Raw genomic sequence first — 26,220 nt, forward strand, 5'->3', positions numbered from 1 at the left:
TTTCTTTTCTTTTTTTTTTTTTTTTAAAGGTTTATTAATTTATTATGTATACAGTGTTCTGCCTGCATGTGTCCCTGCAGGCCAGAAGAGGGCACCAGATCTCATTACAGATGGTTGTGAGCCACCATGTGGGTGCTGGGAATTGAACTCAGGACCTCTGGAAGAGCAGTCGGTGTTCTTAAACACTGAGCCATCTCTCCAGCCCAGAGATACTATTTCAATCGATCCATTATTCTTCACCAATCAATTAACTAAAAGGGAATTCCCTGAATGATCATGACGAGGCCAACTGACACCACTAGGAGATATCGAGATATCAGACATGCCGCTGGAAGCCTTGCTGTACCCAGACAGGCACTGAACTCTTGGTAATCCTCCTGCCCCAACCTCCTGAGTTCTGAGATTGCTGGTGTGCACCACCCTACCCAACCTGAACATTTAAAGAAGCAAAAGGAATGTGAAAAGCAAGAAAACTTCCTTTACACTATGATTTGCATTTCTTTCTCTTCCTTCCCAAACCGTGGAGCTAGCCCATGCCTGCTTCCTCCTCTACATACCTTCCTTTCCTTCTCGAACTTCCTGTACTGTTCCCTTCTACACGTCACCCTCTTTTTGTGCTGGGAAGAGCCTTTTGGCCTCCTCTCAGCATTTTGGCTCTCCTCACTGCCAATGACCCTGCTCGATTCAACAAAGGCACTCTAGAGAGCACTGGTACAGAGCGCCAACTCTTCTTGTAGACAGAGAGGCGTGGGCAGTGCATGATTTTAACATGTTTCCTCTGTCACGCAGGCATAAAACAAAATTCCAAGTAGGCCAGAACTCAGTGGGGAAGAGAAGGCAATGTCAGGGTCACCCAGGCATGGGATCTAGGCAGACACAAGTTTGCGGTGAAGAGATGTCAGAAATGTGAATCTTGAGTTGAATCAGGCACTGCATAAAACCAGATTCCTAATTCAGCGAGGGCCCCTGTGCAGGCCGGGAGCTGGGGAAGGATCACCAGAGATGCTGGGCATGGGCACAAGATGAAGAGTGGGGAGTAAAGGCACTCCATAAATACACAGCAAACCTGGATCCCACTGGCGGTGACAGATTCTGGAAATGACAAGTGGAGACAGCACTAGAGACATCCCACCAACCCACCAGGCCAGAGCCAAGGAATCACGGATGCAAACAACTCCCGACTCGACACCTTTCATTCACATTTAATACCACCAGCCTTCCATGTCTATAAATTCCACATGTGTGGGTTCAGTCAACTGTTGGTGAGAAACATTTGAAAAATATTTGTAGCTGCACTGAACTGTATAGATTTTTATTCTTGTTATCCCCTAAACAGCACTGGATGACTGTATAGCATACATACACATAAATAAGATAAAAATGTATCTGAAGAACACACAAACAAGCTTTTTCTTCTTCTTTTTCTGGAAAACACCAAATGGCGGATGGCGTCGGTAGGTACAGCAGGAGGGCCCGGAGGACCTGGGGATCCAGGATTAGGGGGCTGTGATAGCTTCCGTGAAGGATTCAGCAGCGGTCTTAGAGGCTGCAGTCATGGTCATGGCCAAAGCCATGGGGCTTCTGGAGGTAAAGACAAAGACAAGGAGTAGATCCCTGTCACCAAGCTGGGCCGTCTGGTTAAGGACATGAAGATCAAGTCCCTGGAGGAGATTTACCTGTTCTCCCTGCCCATTAAAGAATCCAGGATTATTGACTTTTTCCTGAGCCCATCCTTAAAGGATGAGGTTCTAGAGATCATGCCAGTGCAGAAGCAGACTCGGGCTGGCCAGCGGACCAGGCTCAAGGCTTTAGATGCTACTGGGGACTACAATGGTCATGCTGGTCTTGGTGTTAAGTACTCCAAGGAGTAGCCACTGCCTTCCAAGGGGCCACCATGTTGGCCAAGCTATCCATTGTCCCTGTGCAGAGAGGCTACTGGGGGAACAAGATTGGCAAGGCTCACACTGCTCCGTGCAAAGTGACAGGTCACTGTGGCTCTGTGTTGGTGCATCTCATCCCTGCCCCCGGAGAAACTGGCATCCTCTGCTCCTGTGCCCAAGAAGGTGCTGCTAATGGCCAGTATTGATGACTGCTACCCATCACCCAGGGTCTGCACTCCCACCCTGGGCAACTTCACCAAGGCCACCTTTGACGCCATCTCTAAGACCTCCAGGTACCTGACCCCTGACCTCTGGAAAGAGACTGTGTGTACCAAGTCTCCTTATGAGGAATTCACTGACCATCTTGTGAAAACCCACACCAGAGTCTCTGTTCAAAGGACCCAGACTCCAGCTGTGGCCACCACAGAGGGGTTTTTATACAAGAAAAATAAAGTGAATTTAGTCTGTTAAAGCACACACACACACACACACACACACACACACACACACACCCCTCACAAAGTTTTCTATTAACTTCCTAGACAGGGAATGTTTACCGGTGTGCATTTTTTTTTAGATATTTAGATGTCTTCAAAATCAACCCTGTCACCACCACAACCAAGATACTAGATAATTCTACCAGCCCAAGTGTCTTAGGGTTTCTATTGCAATGATAAAACACCATGACCAAAAACAACTTGGAGAGGAGAGGGTTTATTTCAGCTACAGTTCCACATCACAGCCCATCATCAAAGAAAGTCAGGACAGGGACCTGGAGGCAGGACCTGAAGCTGAGGCCAGGGAGGATGCTGTTTACTGGCTTGCTCCTCATGGCTTGCTCAGCCTGCTTTCTCATAGAACTGAGGGCCACCAGCCTAGGGGTGGTACCATCCAGAGTGTGCTGGGCCGTTTCCATATCAATCATTACTCAAGAAAACACACGACAGGCTTGCCTGCAGGCCTTAGCAGATACATGATTTTGATCGGGAGTTTTCTCTGCCTTGGAAAAATGCAGTGTTGGAGAAACACCAACCCCAATGTGGACTCAAAACGTGCAAGGGGTAAGTCTTCTTTGAGAAATCCACATCCTAGTTCTTGGTTGGGTTTCACTTCCTTCCTTCCCACCTTCCTTTCTCTTAACCATAGGGCTTCAATTCCACATGAAAATCTCCTAACAAACTCCTACTGTGCCCTAAAAACCTTAAAAAAAAATCCAAAAAAAGAGTCTGACCAAAACTGCTGGGAGCTCAGCATGCTTCTCTTACAACAAAATGTCCTTCATCCTTTGAGAAGGGGTTTCTTTGCTCCTCCCTCCCTAAGGAAAATGACAACCACCATTTTTCTTCTCATAGTTCTAGCCACCTTTGAAAGGGATGTCATTCTATCTGCCTCAGGAGAGACTGGAGCACAGAGACATAAAGATGTGCCCTTTAGTCATTTAAACTCAGTGGGGCTGCGAGTTTGTTGTTTTTAATTATATTTACTATTATTATTATTATTATCATTATTGTTATTATTATTATTAGTGTGTGTGTGTGTGTGTGTGTGTGTGTGTGTGTGTGTGTGTGTGTACACGAGCATAGAATTCAGAGAACAAGCTGAGTAGTGGTGGTGGATCTCTGTGAGTTAGAAGTCAGCATGGTCTACAAAGTGAGTTCCAGGACAGGCACCAAAACTACACAGAGAAGCCCTGTCCCGAGAAACAAAATAAGGGGTTCAGAGAACAACCTTGGACTGGTTCTCTCCCTCCACCACGGGGGTTCCAAGTATCAGGCTGTCAGCTTTAGCAGCAACCCCCTTTACCAACTGAGCATCTCGCCAGTCCTCTGTTTATTTCACTTACCTTTGTTTTGCTTTTGTTTGTTGGGGTATTTTGTGTGTGTGTGGTTTGTCATTTGATGATTACTGTTTGACGTTCAGAGACGGGCCCTCCCTGGGGCAGAGCCCTGTCCATCCAGTAAGAGACAGTGTAAGGAATGGACCCTCCACACTGCATCCTCGATGAACTACAGTGATTGGTGAGGCTTGTGCAGCATATCCCCCTCTCTAGACAGCTAATGCTGGCACAGAATGTTTGTTTTTATGGAAACAATTACAGGGCTGGAGATGTGGTTCACTTAGTAAAGTGCTCACCCAGCATGCACAAAGCCCTTGGTTTGATAAACTGGGCACACCTTTAGTTTTGGTATTTAGAAGGTGGAAGCAGGGGGATTAGAAGTTAAAGGTCATCCTTGGATACACAATGAATTGCAGACTGGTCTGGACTTCATGAGACCCTGTCTCAACAACAAAAAGAGACTATAAAAGATATCAGTGTATCATTTTTCAACAAAATGGCAGGGCATTGCTGGCCAGAAATATTTAATCACCATAAGGTCTTTCAGTTTGGCAGAGTGAAAGGATAAATGTGGGATCAAGTGTCACCCGGAGACAGTTGGCCTTGTTCTCCTCCAGATTATTTATAAGAGTGACAGGTCAGCCTCTGAGCCACACAGGAGTCAGCAAGACCTTAAATTGCCCTTGTTCAGCTGCTCACTGTGACCCTGAGCCACAGCTCTGAAACTGTTTCCTCGACAATATGGCTGCTTCCCAGAATCTTCATCAGGGTTAAACTATGGATCAGCAGCTTAGCTGCCTGCACACAGCACCTCATAAACGGGAGCTATTGTTTAATATTGTTTAAGCTATAATTTAAGTGGAGACAGAGAATGTGCGTGTAGCAAATTGCACTTTTCTGTTTACTTTCTCCAGTGTGCAGATCTTAGCAAAATGCAACTCAGGAACTCCAGGGAAGTGTCATTCAAACTCTAATATTTGAAGCTGGACATGGTGACACAAGCCTGCAAACCTAGCTGATGTAAGAGGATCACCAAGAGTTATGGGCTACGTAGTAAGTAGCAGGCTACTTCATCGCAAGACTGAATTTAAAAGAAGGAGAAGGAGGAGGAAGGAGAAAGAGAGAGAAACAATCAACAACCACAAAAACAGGAGAAAGAAAGAAAAAAGAAAATTACCTTGAATAAATTGAAGGTTAACTCATGTTACTAATAAAATCCTTTGACAGAAGTGTAGAAGTCTGCAACTGAATATTCAGTAGTATTTGAATTCTTGCGTGTCATTTTGATAAAATCAAGGCAAAGGATGAGGAGACATGATCAATTAAAAAGGTATTTCAGGTAGCATCTGTCCTTCCCTAAGTGAAGAGAAAGTCTAAAGGGCAGTGCTTCAAGAGACCTGAAATTGGAGGTGTATTGAGGCTTCTAGTTACTTGTTCATGTCAAGTCTGAAAGGAACTTTAGGGTCTCAACTCATATTCTTAAAAGATTCATTTATTTATTTTATTCATATGGTGTTTTGTCTGCATACATATCTGTGTAGCTAGAGTTTTCCTGCCTGGCCCACAGTCAGGACAAATCTCTCTCACCCGCCAGTCCCACAGCCACTCAGACCCAACCAAGTAAACACAGAGACTTATATTGCTTACAAACTGTATGGCCATGGCAGGCCTCTTGCTAACTGTTCTTATATCTTAAATTAACCCATTTCTATAAATCTATACCTTGCCACGTGGGTCGTGGCTTACCGGCATCTTCACCTGCGGCTTATCATGGTGGCGGCTGGCAGTGTCTCCTCCTGCCTTCCTATTCTTTCTTTTCTCCTCTCTGTTAGTCCCGCCTATAATTCCTGCCTAGCCACTGGCCAATCAGTGTTTTATTCATTGACCAACCAGAGCAATTTGACATACAGACCATCCCACAGCATATCTGTGTACCATGTTTGTGCCTGGTGCCCAGGGAGGCCAAAAGAGGGCTGGAACTGGAGCTATAGATGGTTGTGAACTGCCTCCTGGGTGCTGGGAATCAAACCTGGATCTTCCAGAAGAGCAGCCTGTGCTCTTAACTTCTGACTCATCTTTCCAGCCCCCAACTCAGGTTTTAAAAAAACAAAAAGATGGAATAGTAAGCTAGTGCATTTAGTTCACAAGAGATACAAGTGCTGTGGGATGTTCTGTATGTTAAATGTGTTGCTCTGATTGGTTAATAAATAAAACACTGATTGGCCAGTAACCAGGCAGGAAGTATAGCGGGACAAGGAGAAAGGAAAATTCTGGGAAGTGAAAGGCTGAGGCAGAGAGACACTGCCAGCTGTCACCATGACAAGAGAGATGTAAGGTACTAGTAAGCCACGAGCCACGTGGCAAGGTATAGATTTATAGAAATGGGTTGATTTAAGATATAAGGACTAGATAACAAGAAGCCTGCCTGCGCCATACAGTTTGTAAGCAATATAAGTCTGTGTATTTACTTGGTTGGGTCTGAGCGGCTGTGGGACCGGAGGGTAAGAGAGATTTGTCCTGACCGTGGGCCAAGCAGGATCAGGAAAACTCTAGCTACATATATGCCTTGGAATTAAGATTTATTTTTTAATTTAATTATTATTAGTAGTAATTGTAGTAGTTGTTACTTATGTATGTGAGAGAGAGAAAGAGAGAAACATGTGGTGTGTGTTTGTCCAGACATATAGGTGCCAAGGTACAAATGAGGCAGGCAGAAGAAGATAATCCTCAGGAGTCAGTTCCGGGATCAGACTCGGGTTGTCAGTCTGGAGTGGAAAGCATTTTTGTCTGATGAGCCATCTCACTGGCCCTGGACTCAGGCTTCTTACTGGTTAGGATACAGCAGAAAAAGATGGTAAAACACCCAGGGCCTTACACAGGGCCCAGCTAACCTCTGTGCTGCTTACCACGTGTGCTGTGGAACAGAACTTGTGTTTTGTATCTTTTGAGAGGAAAGTCTAACACCGTAGCCAGGCTGCCCTAGAACTCACTACGTCACCCATGCTGACCTTAAACTCACAGCCATCTACAGGTGGAGTTTTCCTGTCCTGGGAACTGCTTCCAAATAATTAATAAATTATTAATATAAGCACACAGAGACATATTAATTGTAAATGATCGCCGATAGCTCAAGCTTATTACTAACTAGCTCTTACATTTTAAGTTAACCCATATTACTCATTTACATTCTACCTTTATTAGCATGGCACATTCATCTCCTGCTCCCTCTGCATCTGGCTGGAGACTCCTCTGATTCTGCCTTTCCTCATCCCATCATTCTCAATTTGGCTTTCATGCCTAACTTTATCCTGTTCAGCTATTAGCCAGTCAGCTTGTTTATTAAACTAATCATAGTGACATATATTCACAGAATGTCCAGAAGAATTATTCCATAGCAGCCATCTTCCTGCCTCAGTCTTCAAAGTGCTAGGCTCAAAGAATGAGTTAGAACCAGAGCTTGGTAATTGTTGTGGAATATTATTTTAAGATGTGTTACATTTGTTTGTGCTGTGGAACATTTGTTTAATGATTCAAAGATGTGTTGCATTCTTTTATGTTGCATTTGTTTAACTCTGTGAAGATGTGTTACTGTGCCTGTCTAAAACACCTGATGATCTAATAAAGAGCTGAATGGCCAATAGCAAGGCAGGAGAAAGGATAGGTGGGGCTGGCAGGCAGAGAGAATAAATAGAAGGAAAAGTCTGGGAGAAAAAAGAAGAAAGAGCAAGAGAACAAGGAGAGGAGGGTGGCCAGCCATCCAGCCACACAGCCAGCCACAGAGTAAGAGTGAAAGTAGATACACAGAAATAGAGAAAGAAAAAGCCCAGAGGCAAAAGACAGACAGGATAATTTAAAATTAAGGAAAGCTAGCTAGAAACCAGCCAATCTAAGGCTGGGCATTTATAATTAAGAATAAGCCTTTGTGTGTAATTTGAGACAGATCATATTTTATAGTCCGTGTAAACAGTAAATGTCTAATGTAAAATGTGGAAGTCCTTCCTAACCTCACAATGATGAGTTAATGATGAAGAGATAGCCGTTCTCAGTGAATTACATGCACCTTAAAGCTAGTAAAAATCCATGGTCCCCTTTTTAGAAATCTGTAGCATGTGAATTCACGTTATAAGTTACAGCAGGGTATACGTTTTGGACATCATTTGAATTTGCTACCTAGTTAAAAACAATTTCCATCAGACTTCGAATGTGCCTTCATTAGACGGTCACATGTAACAAAACTTCCTTCCTTTGGAGACCCCTCCAGGGAGTTCACTTGACTTTCCTGTAATGCTGATACCCCTTTCCTGCTCCGTCCTTCACCTGCTGCTTTTTTAGGCACAAAGAGCACCCATCTACTCAATGGCCCAGCTTTGAGGCCAGTTGACAATAGCGGACTTCAAGTTACTCCATCAATAGACATTTAAATAGCCACTGTATAACAGCACTTCAGCAGAGGTGTCCTAGGGGAAAAGAAAATCAGTGACCCTGTGAGGTGTATTCTCACTGTCTGCCCCACCTGCCAAGCCTTCTTTACCTCCTGGTGCTCTCCAGGATGCTCCACTCCCCGAAATCCACCCCTGCAGAGCCACCAAATGGGCAGAATCCCGTCCCCCTTGCTCAAAATGCATCAAGGACTTCTCTATCAGTTAACACACGCATTTGGCAGCTAGTAACAGAGCCTAGAAACAGTAGTGGCTTAAACCAGATAAAAGTTTATTTTTCTTTTCTGTAAAAGAATTCTGGAGATAAGAGATGCGGGGCTGGTAGGGCCTCGCCTATATAGTTCCTGTCTCTCTCCCCTCCACAATGGACCTTCTATCCTTACAGACAAAGACGGCTCCTCGGGTTGCTTCCGCCTTCTCCATCTTGTGGACAGCGGCAGGAGACAGATGGGTCCCAGGCAAACTTCTTTTGTGATCACCTCAGGGCTTAATATGGTCCAGCATACATGGTGAGCAGCCCCTAAGTAATTATAAATGCAAAAAAAAGGTTCTTTTACCGCATTTTAATTTATTATTTGCATGTGTGTGGAGGTCAGAGGAAAACCTGCTGGAGTCAGCTCCCCCTTCTACCTGAGAATTGAACTCAAGCCATCCTTCACTTGCTGAGCCACCTCGTCTGCCCCAAAACATAATTTTGTGGCAACAACAGAGGGAGACAATTTATCACTCACAAAACTTCAGTAAACGTCAACGGTGTGGCCCAGCCTGGTACCCTAGGCCTGTAATTCCAGAACTCTACAAGCAGATGTAGAAAGAGTATGACTTCAAGCGGTCTACATAGAGAGTTCCAGGCCACCGGAAGTAAGTAGCAAGGCCCTGTCTCAGAATAACAAACCACGAAGCTGGGAGTGCTGGCACGCACCTGTTAACCTAGCCCTTTAGAGGTGGAGGCAGGAGGATCAGGAGTTCAGGGTCATCCTTGGCTACATAGTGAGTTTAAGGCCAGCTGGCCCATATGAGCCCCTGCTCATAACTAAATAAATAAGCAAACAAATATTATACAATATACTGTATAATACAATAATATAATATACAATATACAGTATACAAACAGTATACCAGTATCGGGACCTACAGGGTGTAGTTTGAAACTCTTACTTTGTTTTATAAAACTGTACAATTACAGGCTGGGTGTAGAGGTGATCAGTGTTGAGAGCTTATCTAGTATGTGCAAGGCCCAAAGTCTGGTCCCCAGCACGGGGGTGGGGGGAGGTAATAATAAATTCAAATATGGCTCACTATAGTATCTGAAATTCCTAGAATTAAACACTTGGCCTATTGGATTAAGAGACTGCACCTGCAATAAAATGTACCGTATTACACCAAGGAAGTAGGGACAGGTACAGGAAGAGGCAACTTTTGATACATTCAAGCTTAAGGTAAACCACACAACTTTTACTTCTCAGTGTGTGTGTGTGTGTGTGTGTGTGTGTGTGTGTGTGTGTGTGTGCCAGTTGTCTTCCTCGGTCAATATCCACCTTAGTTTTTTTGAATATATTTCTAAATTGTATTTATTACTATTGTGTGTACATGGTGTGTTGTGTGAGTGCCACAGCACTCCTGCAAAGCTCAAAGGAGAACTTTGTAGAATTCTCCTTCCACCTTTATGTGCGTTCCTAGGACTGAACTCGGGCCACCGAGCTTACTCAGCAAGCACCTTTACCTGCTGAGTCTTTGAGACAGTCTCTCTGAACCTAGAGCTCACTAATTCTGTTAGGCTGATGGGCCAGTGAGCTCTAGGGATCTGCCCGTTTCTGCCTACCCAGCAGGGAAACTTCAGGCACGCGCCATTGTTGTGGAATATTATTTTAAGATGTGTTACATTTGTTAATGCTATGGAACATTGGTTTAATGATGCAAAGATATGTTGCATTCTTTTATGTTGCATTTGTTAACTCTGTGAAGCTGTGTTACTGTGCCTGTCTAAAACACATGATTGTTCTAATAAAGAGCTGAATGGACAATAGCAAGGCAGGAGAAAGAATAGGTGGGGCTGGCAGGCAGGAAGAATAAATGAGTGGAGAAATCTGGGAAAGAAAAAAGATCAAGGAACCAGAAAAGATATACAGAAATAGAGAAAGGTAAAAGCCCAGAGGCAAAAGGTAGATGGGATAATTTAAGAAAAGCTCGCTAGCAACAAGCCAAGCTAAGACTGGGCATTCATAAGAAATAATAAGATTTCTTGTGACTTATTTGGGAGCTAGGTGGCAGGTCCCAAAATAGCCAAAAGAATAAAAAAAAAAACATGCCATGGAGCCCAGCTTTTTACTTGAGTGTTGGGAGTGTTCATGCTTGTGGGACAAGTACTGTACTCAAGCCATTTTCCCAGCCCTTTATTCTGTTTTTGAAACAAGATCTCATATAGCCCCAGCTGACCTTGACCTTCACCTCCCAAGTGTTGGGATCACTGGTGTATAAGCCATGCCCAGCTTCAAAGTAAATTTAGAGGAAGAGAAAAAAATTGCTTAGGTTACTGTAGAAGCTGCCAGGTGGCTGACTAATGGACCCAGGTGCTCATGTGGGAGCATGCAGCCATGGGGGCTTCCTAGAAGGATGCTGAACAACCTTTGTGAGTTCAAGGACAGCCTGGTCTACGTAACAAGTTTCAGAACAGTCAGGACTACATAGTGAGACCCTGTCTCAAATTTTAATAATTAATAATAATAATAACAATAATAAAGATTATGCAGAGACACACCAGCTGGGAGTTAGGGGTAGCACATGCCTACCATCTTTAGAAACAGGAGGATCAAGAGTTCTAGGTCAGCCTGGTCTATATAAGATTATTATTTCAGAAAAAAAATGTAATTAGGGTAAGTTCTGTCCAAGTACACCAGAGAAACTCATTGTTATCCCCAGGAGAGCCCCTTTTCTCCTCTAGATAACCAGCCCAGCGCTCCTCCATTGTGCACCCGCTTTCCCACGGTCAACGAAGCCACCAGGGACATCATTCAAAGTCCAGCTCTTCTCAGGTGTGTGGCACCAGTCGGGCCCCAGCCCTGGCATTCAGCTTGGGGTCCGCTGGAGATAAGCAGCCACTGCCCTGGCTCACTTTCCATCCGCACCACTTCTGAAGGAAGATCGGTTTTATTTTGTCTTGCTTAGGAAGAGGAGGCAGCGAAGTGGCTGGGGGAGGGGGCACCGACCGGACACCGGGCTGGGGGGGGTAGGGCTGGGAGGGGGTAGGGCAGGGGGGTTGCAGCGCAGTGGGGAGGAGACAGGGAAGTGGGGGGAGGGGAGGGCAGTCGGGGGAGTAGCGCAGTGGGGGGGGCAGAAAAGGGAAACAAAGATGATAAGATATAGGAGTTATTTCAGGGCTGAGCTGATAGTTATTATTTTCAACAAGTATGAAGGGTGAGTCTTTTAACTTTTTTCTCTGTCTCCCTCCCCTCTTTTTTCTTTTTTGAGAAAGATCTTGAGCTCAGTATGTGTGGCTGATGACCAATCCTGCCTCCACCTCCCAAATGCTAGGATTAAACATGTGTACCACCACCATGACCAGCTCTTCTTTGGTCTTGTTTTTTTTTTTTTTTTTTTTTTTTTTTGACATGGGGGTGGGGGGAGGGAGTAGTCCAGGCTGGCTTATACCTCACTTTGTTGCCCAGGCTGGCCTCAAACTCATGCAGTCCTCCATACAACTTCCCAAGTGCCTGGATCTACAGGTATGAGCTCCCATATCCAACAAGAACTCCCCCGCCAACTATTAAAAAACAAACAATGAGAGACTGAGGACGCAGCTCCATTAGGAGAGTGCTCATCTAGCATGCACAGAGTTCTTCAACCCCAGTACTGCATAAGACTAGAGTTGGGGTGCTCACCTGTAACCCTAACACTTGGAGGCAGAGGCAGAAAGATGGGAGGTTCAGGGCCATCCTCAGCTACACATGAATGGGCAGGGGAGACTGGGTTGGGGATTATAGATCACTTTCACGAGCTCCAAACAAGCCTGAGTTGACAGCGGAAAAAACAGAACCGCATCAATTTGCTAATTGAAAAACCCAAAGATAGCTGATCGCCATGGTGGCCTTTGGCCTGGCCACTGACCAACTCTAGTACTATGCCACTTTGGCCAGCAGAGGGCTCTCTTTGCTAATCGTCAAGTTCCAAAATAAGAAAACAACAACAAAAAAGTCCCTGGGTTGCTTTTTTTTTTTTTTTTTTTTTTTTTTTTTATGATGCCCCGTCTGAAGCCTCTTCCAAAGCTAAAGTAATAAAGACGTAGCAGGAAGTAGTGGCAAAACCCTTCGATCACAGCGATGTGGAAGAGGCCGGACCAAGAGGATCAAAGCTGGACTAGCCTGGGCAACTAGTAAGACCCTGTCTAAAAATTGATAGTGGTAGTAACTTTAAGACAAGAAAAAAATTAGGAGATAAAAAAAGTGCAATTCAATGCAATCCCCATCAAAATCCCAACACAATTCTTCACAGACTTGGAAAGAAAAATACTCAACTTCATATGGAAAAACAAAAGACCCAGGATAGCTAAAAGAATCCTATATGATAAAGCAACCTTTGGAGGTATCACCATGCCTGACCTCAAACTCTACTATAGAGCTATAGTAATAAAAACAGCTTGGTACTGGTATAAAAACCAACATACGGACCAATGGAATCGAATTGAAGACCCTGACATTAATCCATGCACCTATGAACACCTGGTTTTTGACAAAGGAGCCAAAACTATACAATGGAAAAAAGAAAGTATCTTCAACAAATGGTGCTGGCATAACTGGATGTCAATATGTAAAAGATTACAAATAGATCCATATCTGTCACCATGCACAAAACTCAAGTCCAAGTGGATCAAAGACCTAAACATAAATCCAGTTACACTAAACTTAATAGAAAAGAAAGTAGGAGGAGGCACTCTTGAACGCATTGGCACCGGAGACCATTTCCTAAATAAAACACCAATAGCACAGACCCTGAGCACAACAATTAATAAATGGGACCTCTCGAAATTAAGAAGCTTTTGCAGGGCAAAAGACACAGTCAATAAGACAAAAAGACAGCCAACAGAATGGGAAAAGATCTTCACCAACCCCACATCTGACAGGATTGATCTCCACAGTATATAAAGAACTCAAAAAACTAGACATCAAAATACTGAACAGTCCAATTAAAAATGGGCTAAAGAGCTAAACAGAGAATTCACAAAACAAGAACTACAAATGGCTGAAAGACATTTAAAGAAATGCTCAACATCCTTAATCATCAGAGAAATGCAAATCAAAACAACTCTGAGATACCACCTTACACCTGTCAGAATGGCTACGATCAAAAACACCAATGACAACCAATGATGGAGAGGATGTGGATCAAAGGGAACACTCCTCCACTGTTGGTGGGAATGTAAACTTGTACAACCACTGTGGAAATCAGTATGGCAGTTTCTCAGAAAATTAGGAATCGAACTACCTCAAGACCCAGCCATCCCACTCTTGGGCATATATCCAAGGAATGCTGGTTCATACCATAAAGATACATGCTCAGCTATGCTCATAGCAGCACTATTTGTAATAGCCAGAACCTGGAAACAACCTAGATGCCCATCAACGGAAGAATGGATGGAAAAAATGTGGTACATATACACAATGGAGTACTATTCAGCAGAGAAAAACAATGACAGCATGAAATTTGCAGGCAAATGGATGGAACTAGAAAAAATCATCCTGAGTGAGGTAACCCAAACCCAGAAAGACAGTCATGGTATGTACTCACTCATAAGTGGATTCTAGATATAAAATAAAGAACAATCAGACCACAAAAAAAAAAAAAAAAAAAAAAATGTGGCTGTGATGGCACATGCCTAGATTCCAGCCCTTCTTAGGTCATTTAAGGCCAACCTGAGCTACATTAGATCTCATCTCAAAAAAACACAGGAAAAAGGGGCTACAGTGATGGCTCGGTGGTTAAGAGCACTTGTTGCCCTTGCAGGGGACCTGGGTTTGATTCTCAGCACTCCTGTGTTAGTTCACAACCACCCACAGCTCCAGTTCCAGGGTGTCCCACCCTCTTCTGACCTCCACATGCATGTGGTGCGCATAACATATATGAAGGCAAACACTCATACACACAAAATAAATAAAAATAATTTAAAATTAAAAACAACACAGAAATGGAAAAACAACACAAAATGCTGAGAGCCTATACAATGGCTCAGTTGCTGCCAAGCCTGAGTTCAAGGCCCAGAGCCCAAACACTGGAAGGAGAGAGCTCGTTCCCAAAGTTGTCCTCTGACCTTCACATGCGCTCATGAGTGCACACATGCACACACACACCACACACACACACACACACACACACACACACAAATTAATTAATTAAGTTTTTTGTTTTTGGTTTGGTTTGGTTTGGTTTTTGGATTTTTTTGAGACAGCGTTTCTCTGTGTAGCCCTGGCTGTCCTGGAACTCACTCTGTAGACCAGGCTGGCCTCGAACTCAGAGATCCACCTGCCTCTGCCTCCTGAGTGCTGGGATTAAAGGCGTGTGCCATCACTGCCCGGCTTAATTAAGTTGTTTAATGCTGAGTTCTTTAAAGAAAATGAGTCTTTTTCATCCGTAGGCTCTTTGCTTACACAGTCAAAGAGAAAAACACCAATTGAACCTAAAATAGCACAACAGCTACTTATTATGACAATAAAAAGGGAACTCCAGCGAAAACCAGTAACTGGGGGGAGCAGTAGCCACTGCAAGGTCCACCTCCTGAGGCCTCTGGTTCAGAATGCTGACTCTAGACAGAGTTTATGGAATCCAAGCGGGCCTTTCTCCCTCCCTTCGATAGAGGGTGGATCCCAGGGACTACGTATGCTAAGCAAGCCCTCTCCACTGAGCTGCAATTCTGGCCTCAGGCCTCACATGCCTAGCTCTTGCTGGGCTATCACTCTTCAAAAACCTAAATCATATCACTGCAACTACTGTGTGCTCTGATGGTCCAAGCATGCCATCCTATTCTATCTGTTTCATTTAATGAAGGTATAGTTTTTCTTTTAATATTGTGTGTGTGCGCGAGCGAGCGAGAGTGTGTGCGAGCATGCGTGCATGTGCGTGCTAAGCAATGTATTGAGGAAAGATAAAAGCACACAGCTGAGCTGGGTGGGTGGCATATACCCGTTATCTCAATGCTTAGAAGGTGGAGGAGAAGGATCAGAAGTTGGAGGTTTGGGACCTGGAGACAGCTCCATAATTAAGAACATATACTGCCCTTGCACAGGACCCAGCACCACATGAGGCAGCTCACACTACCTATAACTCTGTCTCCAGGGGTTCTGACACACTCTTCTGGCCTCTGAGGGCACAGCACGCACATGAGCAAACATATACACACATAGACATAATTTAAAAAAATAAATCCTTTTTAAAAGGGGGTTTTGGACTGGAGAGCTGGCTCCGTAGTTAAGAACACTTGTTGCTACTGCAGAGGACCCAGGTCCCAGCACCCACATGGTAGCTAGCAACATAGGTAACTCCATCTCCAGGGGGTTCTGATGCCCTTTTCTGGTCCCCACGGGCGCTGTACACATGTGGTATACAGACATACATGTGGCCAAACCACTCACCCACATAAAAATATAAATAAATCTTTAAAGAAAAAGTTCAAGTTGCTCCTCTGCAGAGGAGCTCCAGGTTCAGTGAAAGACTGTCTCAAAAAATAAGGAAGAGAAGGAATGAGAAAGACACTCAGCTTCAACCTCTGGCTTCCACATGCGTGCACACGTATGTACACACACAAACAAACGCACACATAATAATTAATATCACAGTTTCCTTTTAAAACATTTATCCTATTTATGTATTTATTGGGTATGTGTGCACACACACGTGAGTGCACATATATGCCACAGGCAAGCATGCTGGAAGTCAGAGGACAGTTTGCAGGACTCTGTCCTTCCACTACATAGGTTCCAGGGATTAAGCTCTGGCTGTCAGGGTTGGTGGCAGCTGCCTTTACCCAATTGAGCAAATCTCCATGGCCCTTTTTTAGTGTTTTGAGACAAGGTCTCATGTAGCGCTGGTTGGTTTCAAACTCCTTGTGTAGCTCAGGCTGACCCTCACCCCTGACTCTCCTGTCCCATCTCCAGCATGCTCAGGGCATTTCTAGAATTTTTTCCTCCATTTTTCTATTTAACAACAGATAGCATTACATCCACAGATGAGTTAAGAGGGGTGTGTCGTGTGTTTGGTTTCCAAGGCACATAAGGGAGGTATAAATATCATCCCCATTAACTCGGGGATGCCTTAACAAACCACAGAAAACTGAGCCTCTCCATCTTTTTACCACATGGGATCTTACGGGGAACATTATCCCCAAACTCCTAGTCCTTGATCTTTGGCAGCTGGTACACCCGAGGATGCCGCCCGCGGGACTGGCTGCTGCCTCCGAGAGTTACTCAGAACACTTTACGGGAAAATCGTTTCACATTTCCATTAGCAGGCCAGTCTTTAGCTGCCACTCAGCACTTGGCTGACCTGAGCTAGATCACAGAGTATTGGGTGCACGAGGTCACTCGCCCAATCTTTCCATTTACAGATGAGAAAATTCTAATCTGTGATTTCCTGCGGGGACGTTTGACAAGATGACTTATAGGTTCCTTCTGGCCGCGGTCCCGGGATTCCTATGTCCTTCTCAGCATCACGCATTCCGCTGACACGGATCAGGTTATTTTCCAAGAAAGCTAAGTTCCTAATTTTTGGCCACAAACCACATATTCACAGGAGTCAAAAAAAAAAAAACCAAAAAAAAAAAAAAAAAACAATGCCATCATGTAGGACGAGCATTTAACATACATGATCGTACTAGAAAAAGAAAACCATGTGACGAATGTACCTTGATGGCTTAAAAGAACCACACATTGCTTCATTTGGCAACCGCTCTCGGGTCAGGTCTGTTATCTTCAACATGACTAGTGTATTGTACTCCCAGGCTCCAGTCTGCTGGAGGAGATGGACAGGAATGTAATTACTACAGAGAATTAGGCAAGACTTCTAAAGGATAAATGCTAGGAAGGGGTCTCACAACTTCAGTTTTATGCTCTGACAGTTTGAGTCCTGAACAATGGTGTCTAACTGAGCAAAGATGTAGAAACTAAAATCTAAAATCTTTCCCCAGGGCAAACTGTGTTAGTAATTAAAGCAAAACAAAACAAAACAAAAAAACCAAACCAAAACAAAACAAACAAAAAATAGGGACCTTTAAAAAAAATCCATCCCCAAGGTCTAGGTATGGTGGCACCCTCCTCTAATCCCAGCACTGGAGAGGAAGTTTGAAGTCAGCCTGATCTATATAGCAAGTTCCAGGTCAACTACACTATGTAGTGAAAGACTCCATGTAGGAAAAACAAATTCATTCCTAAGATTGGGCATAATAGTTTCCACCTGTGATCCCCGAACTTGGGGGTAGAGGCAAGAGGATCAGGAGTTTAAGGTCATCTTCAGCTATGGGGGAGGGGGGGTTGAGGCCAGTCTGGGCTACAGGAGACTTTGTTAATAGTTAATATTGTCACCTTGAGGACCACTGAGATAGCTCAGCAGGTAAAGGCACTAGCCACCAAGCCTGACCTCCTGAGTCTGATCCCTGCAACCCACATGGTGGAAGGAGAGAACTGACTCCTAAAGTTGGCCTCTGACCTCCCTACATGTGCACACACACAGAAATAAATGTTTAAAAGTTACATATAAAGCCAGGAGTAGTAGTGCACAGTGCTCAGGAGTTAGAGGGAAATGGATCTCTGTGAGTTCCAGGCCAGCTTAGTCTACATAGAAAGTTCCAGGACAGCTAGGACCATGGAGAGAGAGACTTTGTTTCAATTAAAAAATAAATAAATAATAAGTACAATATGTATATACATATATACACACACATGCATATATACACTGCAAGTTAGACAAGATCTAGAATCACTTTGTCTTAATTTATTTCCTGTTGCTGTGATGAAATATCCTGACTGAAGCACCTTGGAGGAGAAATGGTTTTGTTTATAGCTCACGGTTCCAAGCTATAACCTATAACCTATAACCTATCATAAAAGGGAAGTCACAAAGGCAAGAGACCGGTCAGCTGGCCACATTCCATTAGGTCAGGAACAGACAACAATGAACGCATATGCACTCCTGCTGAGATTGATCTCTTTACTCTCACACAGCCCAAGATCCTCTGCCTAGAGAATGGTGCCTTGTCTTCCCACAGCAATTAACACAAGATAATTACCCAGGGGCATGCCCAGTGTCCCATCTCCCAGGAGGCTGCAGATTCTGTCAAGTTGATATTAAGAGGAACCATTACACACCTAAGAGATTTATAAGCCCTCTCTCCCTCTCCCTCTCTCCCTCCCTCTTCTCTCCCCTATCCTCTCTCTCTCTCTCCCTCCCCCCCCCCCTCCTCTTTCTGATGTGGGAAAACCCACCTATTGTGTAACAGTTTCCCCTGAGATTGAAACATTCCATCCTGCAGGGAAGCTTTTTAAGCATGAACATGAACAACTCAAAAGGCTTCAGGAAGTCCCCGAAACCAACTAGATTTGCTCTGCCCCTCCCTGCCAGAATAATAAGTAATAATTTCCAGAAACAATAAAAGCTTAGGATCCCTCTCAGAACTGTAAAGAAGACTCTCAGACAGGCAAAGCTTCAAGGAAGACTCCAAGACCAGAAGAAGAAGCAGGGAAGAAGCAGAAACCAGCTGAGCTGCCTGGAAGAGGGTTAGACCAATGGGACACATGGAAAGGACACTCTCCAACCTATTGAGCTGCCTGCAGGCTGTTCAGCGAGCTCCAGGTTCCCAGCTTTGTGAGCTGTCACTCATGCTGGGGTGGGCTTTGGTGATACAGCTGTCTTTGAATCATTTCTGCTCTTGTAATGACTCCTCATCCATATTCCTGTAAATAACCCCAATAAACTCCCCAAGTTGGACTTTGGTGGCATCTGTACTTTATTGTGGGTTCTTTTTCTGGGGTGAGTAGATGTGTGTGTGTGTGTGTGTGTGTGTGTGTGTGTGTGTGTGTGTATTCCATCTCCCCAGGAAAAGTTTGGTCACTCAACACCATCTTAAATGTGAATGGCACTAGCCTCATGGAGGACCAGAGTCCTAGACTAAATAAAAAGGTGAAAATGGGCTGAACACCATCATTCATCACCCTCTCTGTGTTTCCTGGCTTCAGAAGCAATGTCACCAGGCTCGCACTCTTATTAACAACTATTATACGAATCCCCCACCTCCACAGTCCCGGTGTTCCAGTGGCTGCCCTGTAAGAGCTATGCCTTTGAGCAATGCTTCCCTGTCCCCCAAGAGGAAGTCTGCAAGGGATGGAAGCGTTTCAAGAACCAGGGGGCTGCGATGTGTCGCCTCAGCAGGAAGCAACAGGTGAAAACCTGCACCTAAGAATCAGAGGGCTGCTCCTAGAGAGACACACGTCACCTGAGCCTGTGAAAATGAAACACCTGGGAATCCTCTCCAACAGAATTGATCCCAGGGAAGAGCAGATTAGCAGCTTCCTGAGAATGGAGGAAGCAGAAGCCAGTGTAGAAGATTTAGCCACTCCAGATCACAGAATGCCCCAGTTCCAGACACTGAAAGAAACCCAGTGAAGAACAGCCAAGAAGCGGAGGAGCTTGGGATAAAGAGACATGAAAAGAAGGCCAAGAAGCCCCCCAAAGAGCCAGGGCTGCAGACCCCAAATGATGGAGTCCAGGGGTAAAGTCAAAGGGAAAAGAACATGCTTAAGGTCTGGAGGACAGAGTGAGCTTCCCCAGTCTTGTGCAGCCGAGGAGAAACAATTGAGAAAAGTACTGAAAGAAGTCTCTGGAGATTCTGATGTTGGGTGCTTAATGTCCAGAAAAACTGGAGTCACTTTGGATAGTTGAACCTCAGCAAGATTAACTCTCAGTACAAAAAAAAAAAAAAAAATTCAAAGAAGGATGAAGACATTGTATCTACTGGGAAATTAGGAACAAGCGGTCATGGGGGGACAGTGAAAATATGTAGTAAAGACATTTGAGAAGGAAAAATTGGCTTAGAGATAAATTCCAGTGTGATTTTCACCTCCAGTGTGAAGGAGGACTGTAAATAGTGCTGCCCCTGTTTGAAAGGAAGCTTTGAGCTTTCCTGGTCCTACTCTCTTCAAATGCCAACAGAGATCATGATGAGGGTCCCCAGGGATCTCAGAGCAATAACGATTTAAAAATTTCAGAGTGGGCAGGCCGAAGTGTGGCCCTCTGTCCTGTACAATAGTGCTCTAAAAACACACACACACACACACACACACACACGACTATGCCTTTGAAAGGGGAAAAAGAAGGCCCAGCCACTAACCTGGAGTGCGGACTAGGAAACAAGATGAGCGCCAGAGGCTGAGCAGCTGCCGCAGCGGAAGGAGAAGGATCTGGGCAGAGCAGGCTCAGGCACAAGTTAGGCAAGGTTTGAAGAGCCGACTGTGAGCTTCTAACTATAATCTAAGCACTTAGGGCTGAGGCAGGAGAACTGCTACTACTTCAAAGTCAGCTTGGGCTACATAGAATTCTAGGTCTGCTTGGACTACAGACCCTAATGAGTTGGGGAGGGAAGGAAAGAGGGAGAGAGAAGACAAGGGAAGGGGGAGGGAAAGGGGGAGATGTGTGTGTGTGTGTGTGTGTGTGTGTGTGTGTGTGTGTGTGAGAGAGAGAGAGAGAGAGAGAGAGAGAGAGAGAGAGAGAGAGAGAGAGAGAGAGAGAGAGAGATTAACTTCTTAAGTAACCTTCCAGACCAATAGTTCTCAACCTTCCTAATACTTCAACCCTTTAATACAGCTCCTCAGGTGGTGACCCCACAACCACAGAATAATTTTTGTTGCCAATTTATAACTGTGATTTTGCTGCTGTTATGAATTGTAACCTAAATATTTATGAAGACAGAGGTTTGCCAAAGGGATTGGGACTCACAGGTTGGGAATCACTGTTCTAGGCCATTTTATGCATACATATGAACCCTAAGTTTTCCACAAGAAAGTTTCATTCTACAAATATTGCTCTGACTGCTTTTTGCACTCATATAACAGGGCCAACTTCTATTAATAAATAACAAACTGCTAAGGGTGGGCTTCATGTTTTTGGTTTTCCTATCGCTGGAGATTGAATCCACACCCAAGCATGCCCTGACGGAGCTCTACCCCAGCCCTACCAGGCGTATTTTAACGTCTATACTCACTATCTTTCTCGTGCATGCTACGAGTCCAATCAAACAATGAATCCTGTCCTCTTACATGGAATCTCGGAGCTAGGAAATGGCTCAGTGGTTGAGTGCTCACTGCTCTTACAGAGGCTCCAGCATTTCATTCCTAGCACCCAGGGCAAGTGGCTTACAAGCACCTGAAAGCCCAGCTCCAGGAGCTCTGATGCCCTCTTTTTCCTCTACTGGCACCCATAAGGTGTGTCATACACTCTCACACAGACACACACATGATGAAAAAGGAGACAGGGTCTTGTGATGAAGCTTAGGCTGGCCTCCAACACTTGGCAATCCCCCTGTCTCTGTTTCCCAAGTAGGAGGACTGCCAGTAGGAAGCACCATACCCAGCATCAAATGTTTTGTTCAGTTATTTTTTGTTTCAAAAGAAAATCTAATATATAACAGTACAAGATCATTCTAGAAAGTACACACAACTGTGTATTTCCCAAAAAAGTAAATTTGTAAAAAAGAATAGCGAAATAAAGACTATACATTTAAACCAACAGTATATAATAATGTGTATGATACGTGTATATAAGTGTATGCATGTGTATGATGTGTGTGTATATTTGTGTATTTGTGTATGTGCATATATGTATGTGTGTGTTCTGTGTATGTGAATGTGTGTATGTATATATGCGTGTATCTTTTTGAAGTGTATGTGTGTGTGGTATGTGTATGTATATGTGGTGTTATTATGTATGTGGTGTGTGTGTATGTGTTGTGTATATGTGTGTGTATGTGTGGATATACATAAGTATGTATGTGGTGTGTATGTATGTATGTATGTATATGTGTGTAGTGTGTATATATGTGTGTAGTGTGTGTATGTATATAGTGTACGTATATGTGTATGGTGTGTGTATAATGTGCAGTGTGTGTATATGTGTGTGGTGTATGTATATGTGGGGTGGTAGATTTAACGTCTTCCTCAAGTGTTGTTATCACCAGCCACCACCAATTGTAATAATAGTCTTTCTCCACTGATGTGACATTTCACATTTGTCATGAAATAAATAATAAATGACACTTCAGCTGAGTGTGGTGGCCCAAATACAGTTTGGAGGAAAATAGCTCCTGGTCACATTCAGCATTGGAAGCGAGGTGGCAGACCTGTGAGAGGCGTCTGTACAACTGGAAGGGGCCACCTGGGGCGTCTGCAGTAAAGGAGGTGAGGCCACTAAGCCAAGGCTTAGGTATTCTGAAGACAGGGCTCTTACATTGACTCTGAGTCACGGATCCCACAGCACCATCTCCTTGCTTCCCTGGTCACCAGTGAAGCTGGGAAAAGTCACTGAGCCTTGGAGGGAAGTAGCAGTGAAACTCAAGAATAGCCCTGTTCGCTTCGGGTACTGCGCTTCCTGACTCAATTTACCTAAACTTTATGGTGTGTGTGTGTGTGTGTGTGTGTGTGTGTGTGTGTGTGTGTGTGTGTGGTTTTTTTTTTGTTATTGTTGTTAGTGGTGGGTTGGTTTTTTTTCTGTTTTTTTTTTTTTTTGTTTTTTTTTTTTTTGGTTTGGTTGAGAGTTCTTTATTTTGGGGGTGGTTTTCATTTTCTTTTGGTGGCTGTGGAGTAAGACATGGCCTTGTGGATCCTGGCCTCCAACTCAATGCTGCAGAAGCTGGCCTGTAACTGATCCCCTGCCTGCACCGCTGGGGTTCTGGGATTCCTAGCAGGCAGCACAGCACAGTCTTTCTGTTCCTTTGTTTGTTTGAGGCAGGATCTCCCTGTGTAGCCAAAGCTGTCCCAAAGTCATCATCCTTCCGCTCCAGTCTCCCCGGGCTGGGATTACAGGCAGGTACGACTATTAACAGCTAATACATTACCACTTTGATATATGGGTCCCAACCCTTTTCTACTCCAATATTGTCTTTGCATGTGGGTGAGTTACTCATTACTACAAATAAACCTATGCTAGGCCATTTCAGAAATTATTAGGGATGGGCTTAAATCCAACAAGTGCCTTATTGTTTAAACTGTGTTAATCTTGGTTAAAAAACAAAAACAAAACAACAACAAAAAAAAACCCATAAAATTTACCATTTCAGCCTTTTTTTTTTTTTTTGTACATTTTTAACTCTGTTTACTGAATGTCAATTTTAAACAATTGGTTTTTCAGCCAGGCATGATGGTGCATGCCTATAATTCAGCACTCAGGAAACTAAGACAAGAAGATCCTTTTGAGTTCAGACTGGACTACAGAGCAAGGCCCTTTCTCGACAAAAATAGAGTAACAAAACTTACCTAAAAAAAAAGCCAGGTATGGTAGCCTATACTCTGGAGGCTGAAGCAAGATCACACTTCAAGGCCAGCATAGTGAATTCTAGGCTAGCCAAGGTTACATACTAAGACCCATATAAAAAATAATAAAATGGAATAATAACAGCAAAATTTTGTTTTTCTTAGGGATAATAATGGCAGTTACAAAAACTAGAAAAATAGATGTGGTCTTACATCTGTAAGCCTGTGTTTGGAAGACAGAAGCAGGAGAATCACCATGAGTTTGAACCCTGCCTTCAAAAACCAAAAGGAGAGAGAGAGAATATAAAAATGTATAGCTGGGCATGGAGACATCAGCCCATAATCCCAGCATGTAGAGACAAAGACAGAAGGAAGGGTCAATAATTCAAGGCCTGTCCACCCTACATGAGACCATCTTTAAAAAAAAAAAAAAAGAAAAGAAAAAGGAAAAATACAAAAGAGAGAGAAAAATAGATTTACAACATTCGCAAAGTTCTGGCTATGGGTACTGTAAGAAAACAGTGAAAAAAAAAAGGACAAATGAAGAACAGGGGATTATCACTGTTTATATTATTGATAAATATCTAATTGTTATTATTTATTATATATCAGGTGTTGTGCTAAGTACTGCACACATATTAATTAGTCCACTGATGGGGACAGTGAGGTAAGGTCTCACATAGTCTAAGGTAGCCCTAACCTGGATATACAGACAAGGATGACCTCAAACTCCTGACCCTGTGTCTCCACTTCCCCAGTGCCAGAATTCAAGGCCACACTCAGCCTCCACTAGATATTTTTAATAACTTTATGTAAACACTAAGCATCTTCATATATGAAAGACAACATGGTTGCTTGAAGTTAGGTGGTGGAGGCCATCCTCAGCTACATTGTGGGTTTGGGGTCAGCCTGAACTACATGAGACCCAGTCTCAAAACAAAACAAAACCTCCCAAAAAAACAAACAAACAAATAAAGTTAAGTAAATGGGACGAAAACCCAAGCAGTCAGGGCTTGATATCAAACCACTGTGCCAGTTGTCTGAAGGGGGTGAATGTGCAAAATTCCTTTTAGACAGAACATGAACAAACTTTAATTTTCTAATACCATTTGTGGATTTATATTTTTAATTTAACGATGTATACATGTGTGTCTATGTGAGGGCATGTGCACACGTGAGCACGGTTATCTGAGGAGGCCAGAAGAGGGGCTGGAACTGCAGTTCCAGGTGGTTGAGCTGCCTGGCATGAATGATAGGAACTCCATGCTTGTCCACTGCAAGAGCAGCCCGTGCTCTTAACCAGTGAGCCACCTCTCCAGCCTCGTCTCTCTCTGTGCATTTTTTTTTTTTTTTGAGTGTGTGATTAAAGACACAGAGCTTGAAATTTATCATTTAAAATTATTTTTTTAAGAGTACAGTTCCAGCCGGGCGGTGGTGGTGCACGCCTTTAATCCCAGCACTCGGGAAGCAGAGCCAGGCGGATCGCTGTGAGTTCGAGGCCAGCCTGGCTACAAGTGAGCTCCAGGAAAGGCGCAAAACTACGCAGAGAAACCCTGTCTCGAAAAAAACCAAAAAAAAAAAAAAAAAAAGGAAAGAGTACAGTTCCATGGCATTAAAGGTATTCACATTATTGGGGCTAGAGAGATGCCTCAGTAGTTAAAAGCACTGGCTGCTCTTGCAGAGGACCCAAGTTCTGCTCCCAGCACCCACACGGGGGCTTACAAAGTCCACTAAGTTCAATTCCAGGAGATCTAATGACCTCTTCTCACCTGAGGGCACCAGGCATATACTCAGTACATATACATGCATGAGGGCAAAACAGTTACCAACCTGACAATCTTTAAAGTTTTTTTCATTCATATCACTGTACAATTATCACCATTTTTTTTTTTTTAACTTTGCTTAGGGTACATTCTACACTGAAAAAAATTAATTAAAAACTTTGATTTCATGTCATCCAATTTATTGTTATTTCATTTTATGAATTTTAATTTTTTTCTATCATACTTAGAAATGCCTTCCCCAGTCTGATATTTAATTTTCAAAAATTTCCTGGGGGTGGGGAGGTGGGGGGGATTGGCTGATGGCTCAGTTGGTAACATGCCTGTAAAGCAGGCAAGAGGCCCAGCGTTGGCTCCCCAGGATCCATGCAAAAGCACAGTCAAAACAGGGCTCTGAGAGGAGACAGGCCGCTCCCTCAAGAGCAAGGGCCAGCCAGCCTATCCGGATGGATGAGGTTCAGATTCACAGGACAGATAACACACACGTGGCACAACACACCAAATTTTTAAAAATTCTCTCAGGTTTCTTTGTGTATATTTATGATTTTATATTTTCCTACTCCATTCTTTTCTTTCAATTTTAAATAGTTTAGTGTGTGTGTGTGTGTGTGTGTGTGTGTGTGTGTGTGTGTGTGAGAGAGAGAGAGAGAGAGAGAGAGAGAGAGAGAGAGAGAGAGAGAGAGAGACATTGGGGGTGTGGGACATGACACACAGAAGACAGAAAACAGAAGACAACTTTGTGAATTTGGTCCTCTCCGTCCACCCGTACATGGGTTTCAGGATTGA

General features: G+C 43.8%; 1 long non-coding RNA gene across 4 annotated transcripts in view; it reads right to left on the reverse strand.

Moving 5' to 3' along the window:
* Positions 1-1,265: 1,265 nt before the first annotated feature.
* LOC114710366 overlaps positions 1,266-26,220 on the reverse strand; it is a 30,046-nt gene continuing 5,091 nt past the window's right edge. Inside the window, exons 2-4 of one of the 4 annotated variants that reach the window (XR_005091160.1) lie at positions 17,044-17,147; positions 8,540-8,676; positions 1,266-1,581 (exon numbers count right to left, since the gene is read on the reverse strand). This is a non-coding gene — a long non-coding RNA (uncharacterized LOC114710366). Of the gene's footprint in view, positions 1,582-8,151; positions 8,175-8,406; positions 8,677-17,043; positions 17,151-26,220 lie in introns of those variants that run through there. The other 3 variants (XR_005091161.1, XR_003737046.2, XR_003737047.2) reach the window with 3 other exon arrangements.

The sequence above is a fragment of the Peromyscus leucopus genome, chromosome 3 (genome assembly GCF_004664715.2).
Source record: "Peromyscus leucopus breed LL Stock chromosome 3, UCI_PerLeu_2.1, whole genome shotgun sequence".
Taxonomy (NCBI): domain Eukaryota; kingdom Metazoa; phylum Chordata; class Mammalia; order Rodentia; family Cricetidae; genus Peromyscus; species Peromyscus leucopus.